Below are 8,073 nucleotides of genomic sequence, written 5' to 3' on the forward strand. Positions count from 1 at the left end.
AAAATATATATATATATATATATATATATATATATTTTAAAAACCCAATAAAATTAAAAACACAGGAAAGGAAGATTTAGAATACAAGTGTAATGACAAATCTTGAATCTTGTCTCTTTAGATAAATATCCTTTTTGTGGGTAACCAATTTATCCAAGTCTATTTCTTCTACTGAAGTTTCACTGGCACAATTTAAAATTAAGTTTAAAAGAAAAGAACTTGAACAGAACTTATCTAAAGAGATAATTACATCTGCACACGCAATAAAACAAATACCTTGACATCTTTCTACATCGGCATCATTACACTGAATAATACTAGCGTCCTACTCATCCACTGCCGAGCAGCCAACTACCTCAGGTCCAGAGTCCCTACTCCCCGAGGTGCTCTCAGGGCAGATCTTCCTCAGTCAGACCCCGGAGAATGCCGCTGTTCACTTCAGACTGGTAAAAATGACCAGGGGATGGAATGTCTCCTAGCACAAGGAAGGGTGGCAGGATGTAACAAACACTGGGATGGGACATGAGAGAATCAAGAGGTGAAATGACATTTCTTAATCTCCAGCCACATTATAGCCTTTGGAGACTGAATTCCAGACCAAGCTATCAAAAAACTACTTCTGTGATCCTGAGTAAATCTCAGCTATGCCCTTTGAAAATGAATGGGAGACTAAGAAACAGTCCCTGCAGTTCTCTGATTCCATGAATCTACAAACACAATCACTCAATAAGAAATGCGTTACTGTTACGTATAATAAACGTATTTAAAAAGCCCTTTGTCCTGTTCCTCTCCAGTGTACCCCTACACCACTGACGAAATAATCTTTCTACAACATGAAACTTACTTTTCCACCCGACGCTTAAAAACAAACGCTCATCATACCGCAGCACAAGCTAAAGCTGTCCCTGATCAGCCTTGCCTACGTCTCCAGCCTCACCCCTGCCCCCCAACCCCGTACTCCAGCACAGTCATTACTTAAAAGTTACCTGAAGAAGTCTGACTGTTTCGCTCCTTTAAGCTTTTGTTCATGTCGTTTTCTCAGCCTGGAGTGTACTTCTGTCTTCTGTAGGGCACACCCTTAACTCATCTTTCAAGACTCATCTCAAATGTCATCTCCTCTGGGAGGCACTTTCCAACCTCTGCATGCCCAAGGCAGAACTGACCTTCAGGCCCCTACTATCCCCCCTACATACTTCTATCCCAACAGTACCCCGCTTCATGACATCTATATATTAATGCGTCTGTCTCCTCCCCCTGGACCCATAACTCCTTGTAGGTAGAGACCTTGTCTGACTCATCTGTTTCTTCACTGCCTAAGACGGTGCTTACAAGGTAAGAGACATTCAAGGGATGTTTGCTGGCATTAGAAGGAAAGGAACAGAAAACATGAAAGGACAAGGAAGAAGTCAATTCAGATGGCCCGAAGAGTACAGAATAGTGTTTATCACTACCACTATCCCTGGCCTTCTGCTCTTTCCCTAAACTCTAGTCTTCAGAGAGCATATTCATTCTCTTGGCTCCAGCTACCACATCCATGCCGAAGAACTGCAAACCCACACTTCCAACAGTTATTAACCTCTGCCTCTACTCTCCACCAGCTTCAGGTTCATCTCTAACAAATGCATCCGCTTTCTCTTGGGTGTTTCAATCCCACTTCATCTATTCAATACCTCCCAAACTGAACTCATCAAATTCCCCTGAACAATGAGGAAACCTTCCTAACTTCCTTATCTCTGTGTCTCAGAAACCCAAGCTTAAAACGTCATAGTCATACTTGATGGATCACTCTCCTTCATCTGCTGCATCCAGTCCTCACTGACTTGAATTTTTCCTTCGCAATCTCCTTTTCCCTCTTTCTCTCCTTATCCCACCCCCCCTACAACTCTAGTTCAGGTCTCATCACCTCATATACCCTGGGAGCCAATCCCCCTTCCCTTCTGGCCCACCCATTTCCTACTTTCATCAAATTACTATCCTCCTCAAAACCCCACAGTGGTTCACTATCATTTAAAATTTCAACTTATGAGCCTGCCTTTGAAGACCCCTCTAAAACACAGCTCCAAACCAACCTAACCACCTGTTTCACTACTATTCACTGCTACTCAGGTCAGTCTGATCACTGCCCCAAGAACACCCAAGCCTGGTCCAGGCTTTTGCTTGATCCCTCTCAGCTCCAAAATGAAATGATTTTGTTGTTGTTGTTGTTATTTGCTTCATCTTCACCCCTTGTACCTAATACAATTTTTTTTTTTTAAATCTGGAATAAGTTACAATTCCTCTGTGAGAACATTCATAACTACCTGAGTGCTCTTCTTCCCAAATACATATGGTACGAGGTCTATACTATGCAATCAATAATATAATTTCTCATTTTCTTTGTTTTATTTGTCTGGTATAATAGAGGTTCAATAGGTATTAACTCTTTCCTATACTCCTTACTCCCAACTAGACTGTAAACTCTTCAAGGGCACAAAATCACCATTTTTCCTAATCCTCCACAGTACCTAGCATAAAACTGAACTCAAAGCAGGTTACCAAAAATAATAGTTTAGTAATTTTTCCCTTCCAAAACTATTTCTTAGAGAAATAAAAAGATGACACATAATCCTAAAAGACACAGTTGAAAATAGTCCTGAACTGAACTGTATAAATCAAGATTCCTGACTTCCACCTCTAATTTCCACTCAAAAATACTACAGTCTCCTGACTCAAGAGGTAAATAATAATCCTGTGCTCATGACATCATAAGCACATAGTTTGGTAATGACTGTGAGAAGGTAGGGGGCTAGGCAGGGGTGAAAGAAGGCAAGTCAACTGAAAGAACAAGGCTGGAAGAACAAGCGTGTGATCCTTTGTTTATGACATGTGAACAGTGCTCCCCATTCTTTTTTTTTTTTTTTTTCCTTTAATTGGCCATATTTTCAAACAACTTTACTTCAGGAGGAAAAACCTGACAGTTTTTTAGCAGGGCTTTTATCTGGAAGAGCTTCTACAAAGCCCAGGTCCTTTGAAAAAGCCACCTTCAGCTTCAACAATGCAACATAACACAATAGGATTCCTCCAAATACTGTGAGTAAAGACTCATTCTGACTACAACCCAAGCATCATCTATAAATCGCTCAGGCATAAGGCAGACAGCCTAAGCGGCCACACTGGACCTGCACAGATTTTGAAAAGAAATTGGTCTTCATTAACATACTCATATAATCCAGTCTTAATTATCCATAAATGGATTATCCAATTTACAGGATTTCTGAGGTGTAATCTTTAAACCAAGTTTGACTGTTCCTCACCATCAGTATACCCTCCTCACCATCAGGTAATAGAGGCTTAGAAATGCAAATTCATTTCAACATTAGTATGATCATCACAACATTAAAATAAATCTGGCTTAAAAAAAATGCATTTTCAAACCAAGAAATTTTCATACTAAATTCTGAATTACTTATACTACTGTACCCTACAATAGCAGAGATAACTAAAAGTTAAATGCACTTAAAACATGATACTGGCCTTACCATAAGCTCTTGAGGATAATCCAGCAATTGTCCACAGGCCCACAGTACAATGTGAGATAGGCACAAACAGAGCTCAGCATAGTGAGTAAGGTGTGTGAATACAAAAACTCCTACAACGTATCTGATGTCTCCTGGATGATCCCCTTTAGGCCAAGATGGTCCAGAAGAGAAACCAAAGAGTTACAATATACCGGTGCCTGCCTGACTTCTTGCCCATGAGTTCCTGGACCAGAAGGCTCAATACTTACTAAATCCATCCTTTGTTCAAGGACCTACAATGACTCTATTGACCCTTCCATCAACACCCAACAGAGTCTGGCCTCTGAGTCCCCTCCACCCTCTTGCCTGCTCTACCCATGACTTGGCCACCCACATTCTCTCCAGTTCCTCTCGTTTATTCCCCCAACAAACACAACTTAGTCATTCATACCGTCACTGCACACTGTACATTCTATACTTTCTGCCTGGAAGATCTTTTCTTTTACTCTTAACACAGAATAGCTATTTCATTTACTTGAATGCTCACATATATTCCATAGATAAGGATGGATAAGTAAATTGTCCAAGGTCACATAGTCAAGATTTGAACCAAGTTCTAACTCCATTGGCCATGCCTCTTTATGACTCTAATCCACAGCCTCCAAGTCCATTTCAAATTTCGCTGATTCAGAAATCTTCCCTAATTAATTTCACAGACTCTGTCACTTCAAGTTTTCTAGCCTTTACATACTCCATTTGTAGCACATTAAACTTGGTTTTATGTTGTGTCCTAAATGTTAAAGCTTATCTTCCCATTTATACACACCACCTTCCACAACCCCACCCCTGTCCCAAGGGCAAGGACACTTGCCTTTACATCTTTTCTATCTTCCCAAAGCCTGTCACTGGAGCTTGAGACAGCTTTATCCACAAAAGTGCTCAATCATTATTCAGCAAGGATTCCTTACTTAAAAAGAAAAAAATACAGGGGCACCTGGGTACCTCGGTCGGTTGACCATCTGACTCTTGGTTTCGGTCGTGAGATCAAGCCCTGTGTCAGGCTCTGCACTCGGTGTGGAGTCAGCTTGAGATTCTCTCTCCCTCTCCCCATGCCACTCCCACTCATGCTCATGCGTGCTCTCTCAAATAAATAAATCTTTAAAAAACACACACAAAAAAAACTTTCTTCTACCATATTAAAAAATCAACTGAGTTCAGACATTCATAAAACTGCCCTGCATCTCTATTCCAGTTACACAGATTTTAATTATCTGAATTTATCAGGGGCTATTGAGAAGATTTCATCAGCTCCTAAGTTTCCACAGGGAAGACACTGCTGAAGCCACACTTCAAAGCACTGTCTCAGGATCTTCCCTTGATGGAATGAATGTCTGGGGTAAACGAGGAGGTGCTCCTTACAAGGAGCCTCACAAGTATCTGCCAGGATCCTTACTATGCTTAAGCACGCTTGAGAAGCTCGAAAACTTACAACTGGCCCTTAGTGCGTCCATAACAATCTGAAATTTTGATACTGTTATTCCATCATAATTCACTTGGTTACATATACTGAAGCTCAAAACCCCAAACAACACCTTCTGAGAAATGGGGATAGTGGTAGACTATTAGGCTGCCCTAGGCTTATTTCTACTTATTCAACTGCTTTGATGCCCACCCCACCAGCCACCAAATAATAAACATAGGGGAAGTTAATATAAATAGATATACTTTCTGCCTGGAAGCTCTTTTCTTTTCTTATACTCCTAACGAAGAATAACTTTTTCATTTGTTTGAATGCTCATACATATTTTATAAATAAGGATGGAGAAGTAAATTGTCCAAGGTCACAAAGTAAATGCCATCACCAAGATTTGACCAAGTTCTATCTAACTCCATAGGTCATTTCTCTTTATGACTCTAATCCACAACCTCCAATTTCATTTCAAATTTTGCTGATTCCGAAATCTTCCCTAATTTATCTCATTGATATAAAGAGAATTTCCCAGACATCACAAATACTGGCATCAACCGACTCACAAATTAAAACAATTATTAATAGTTAACAGATTCTGGGAGGGTATTTCTGATTTTTAAAAATCTGATTTTACCCTCCTAATTAAATCTTTTTTCAACAGGGATCCCCAGAAGTAGGAGATTAAGGAAGTAAAGCTTCAGGAATATTTCCAAGTTGTAGATGACCTAACTCCACCAAGTCCAACTAACAATTACCATTCATTACTGTTCAGCCTGCCTTATACAAGTCCACAGACAGCCTTTTTTCTGGCAAAGGTTTACATTTTTTTTTCCACAAGGGAGTTTCTGGCATTAAATGAAAGGGATAAGTCAAGTCAGGCAACAACAAAAAATTAGTAATAGTTTGGAAATTATCTTCCTTCCATCTTTCCTTCCTGCTTGAATGCTTAATGCCCAAAGTGGATATCTGTTCAATTCTAAATTATTCATGTTAATGGATAATTATCGGCAGAAAGGTGCTGATAATCCAAAATGGAAAAAAAATCCAAAAATAATCTATTTCAGTTTTGGAAGATCTTTTCAGCATATTTACCTTCTCAATTATTCCTAGCATGAGCTAATATTTGTATTCATTTGCGATCACTAAGTACATAGTAACTGGCCACTTACTTAGGGAGGTGCTCTGAGGCATGCCCGGTAGCTAGTGGAAATTAGAACAAGACTGGTATTCACACTCCAGATGAGAAGCATCAATTTCATTTATTTTACAGTTCTGTTCAGCCTTCAAAATATCAATAGACTAGCACAGCAGGTTGGTTCCTAAACTTGAAAAGAACTGTTCAGAAAAACAATGAGGGCAAAGAGTATAATTTTTCGCCTATAATGTATTCATTTGTAAATTATGCACAGCAAATGTTTAATTGTAAGTCTGATTCTCCCTAGTCACCCAGCATAAGTTCCTGCTGTCCTCTCCACCCCACCAGGAAGGCAGTCTGGTTCACAAGGAAAGAAATTTTCTACATTTTTTGAAAATTTTGGATTTGCTATCTTTTTGGACTAGCCTTACCACTACTTCTTGTCCTTTTCCACCTTAGAAATAGATTCTGAAAGACAAAGGGACCCAACTTCCTCAAGGACCTCCTAAATATACAGTATGACGAGCCAAAGACTGAAAAATTACCAGCTTCTGGTTGTTCTAAGAAGCATTCACATAGTTATAAAAATATGAGGAAAATAAAAGTAAAAAGTCCTGCTAATTCTTGCTTTTGCATTTATGAAAAGGAAACCCCCTGAAGAGTGTGGGGGAAACCCTCTTACATCTAATTTCATCAGTCCACTTCTTTCAATTTAATTTCTATTCTGTGTTGTGTCCACAGGAACCACCTAGGTTAGACTACCCAGACGAAGGGAGGAGCGGGGAGGGAGACGGAGAAAGACTCAGAAAGACTCAGGGAGACTCAGACTCAGAGCTCTGGTCCTTGTGAGCCGACAAGCTAAAAATACGCCGGCCCAGTAAACAAATCCCATTCCATCCCGACCGGAGCCACACCGTTAACCTAGTAATTATGAGAAGAGGAGTGAGATCACGCAGCCCCCGGCTTACTCATCATCAGCTTCTAAAGTTTCCATCGGCTCATGGCAACTTTTCTTTTTTCTAAAGTTCATAAGCCTGCCCTAGAATCAATCAATCAATCTCTCTCTCTCTCTCTCTCTCTCTCTCTCTCTCACACACACACACACACACACACTTACACTTCTTTTTCGCTCCCTTCCTCCATTACTGGACGCACCTCTGTTTGGCTACCTACAGGGGAGAACAAGCTTGTTTTCTTTTCGTTGTACTTTTATACTGAGACTTTACAATGAACTTTATCCTACTAAGGGGGTAGAACAGGGGGTAGCCTACACTCTTTACCACCTTAAAACTCCACCATCCCTCCCCGAAAGTCTCGCTGACAAGGGAGGGGGGGACCGTCCAAACAGCCCAGCACAGCTTAGGAAGGGAGGACGGGAACGGGGGTGGGGGGCTAGGAATGCGGGACGCAGGAGAAAGGGAGGAGTAACGGGGAAAAGGTTAGGACGAAGCAAGGCGCAGTCGGGGCGAGGAGGGGGTGCCGGGAGGCGGTGGCTCCGGGCGAAATATAATAAGAAAGGAGAAGGGGGACAGTGGAGATCAGAGGGTCAGAGTTTGGGAGTCTGAACAGGCGGGAGGGGCGGGAGCAGACGGGGGGAGGGTGACAGGGCAGGGGGCTCCGTTACCCTCGCGGCTCCCGGGGCAAGGCCCTAGGCCGGGGCGGAGCGCGGGGCCCGGCCGCCTCTCCTCATTCCTCGGCTGTGACCCCGGGGTCCGGGTGGCCCCTCCCCCGACGACGATGGAGGCGGAGGCGGTGGCGAGCCTGCGACCGCGGCTGTTGCTCCGCACGGGATCAGGAACTGGAGCCAGACGGCACTGATCAGGACTGGCCTCCCCCAGTGGCTTTTGCCTGCTCCACACCCCGTAGCCACTCCGACTCCGGCGGCTGGTTCGGGATCGGTGGCTTTCGGCCGTCCGGCCGGAAACTAGCGCCAGTTTCCGGCCGGAGCGGGTTGGCGGTGACACCCAAGC

General features: G+C 42.5%; 1 protein-coding gene across 2 annotated transcripts in view; it reads right to left on the minus strand.

The window, feature by feature from the left end:
• OTUD7B (OTU deubiquitinase 7B) overlaps positions 1–8,031 on the minus strand; it is a 53,311-nt gene extending 45,280 nt beyond the window's left edge. The window contains exons 1-2 of one of the 2 annotated variants that reach the window (XM_034642834.1): positions 7,728–7,847; positions 7,221–7,272 (exon numbers count right to left, since the gene is read on the minus strand). The gene's annotated coding sequence lies outside the window, so the exon portion shown is untranslated. Of the gene's footprint in view, positions 1–7,220; positions 7,273–7,727 lie in introns of both variants that reach the window. The other variant, XM_034642840.1, reaches the window with a different exon arrangement.
• Positions 8,032–8,073: the final 42 nt, after the last annotated feature.

Source organism: Ailuropoda melanoleuca, chromosome 2 (assembly GCF_002007445.2).
Source record: "Ailuropoda melanoleuca isolate Jingjing chromosome 2, ASM200744v2, whole genome shotgun sequence".
In the NCBI taxonomy this organism is placed as follows: Eukaryota; Metazoa; Chordata; class Mammalia; order Carnivora; family Ursidae; genus Ailuropoda; species Ailuropoda melanoleuca.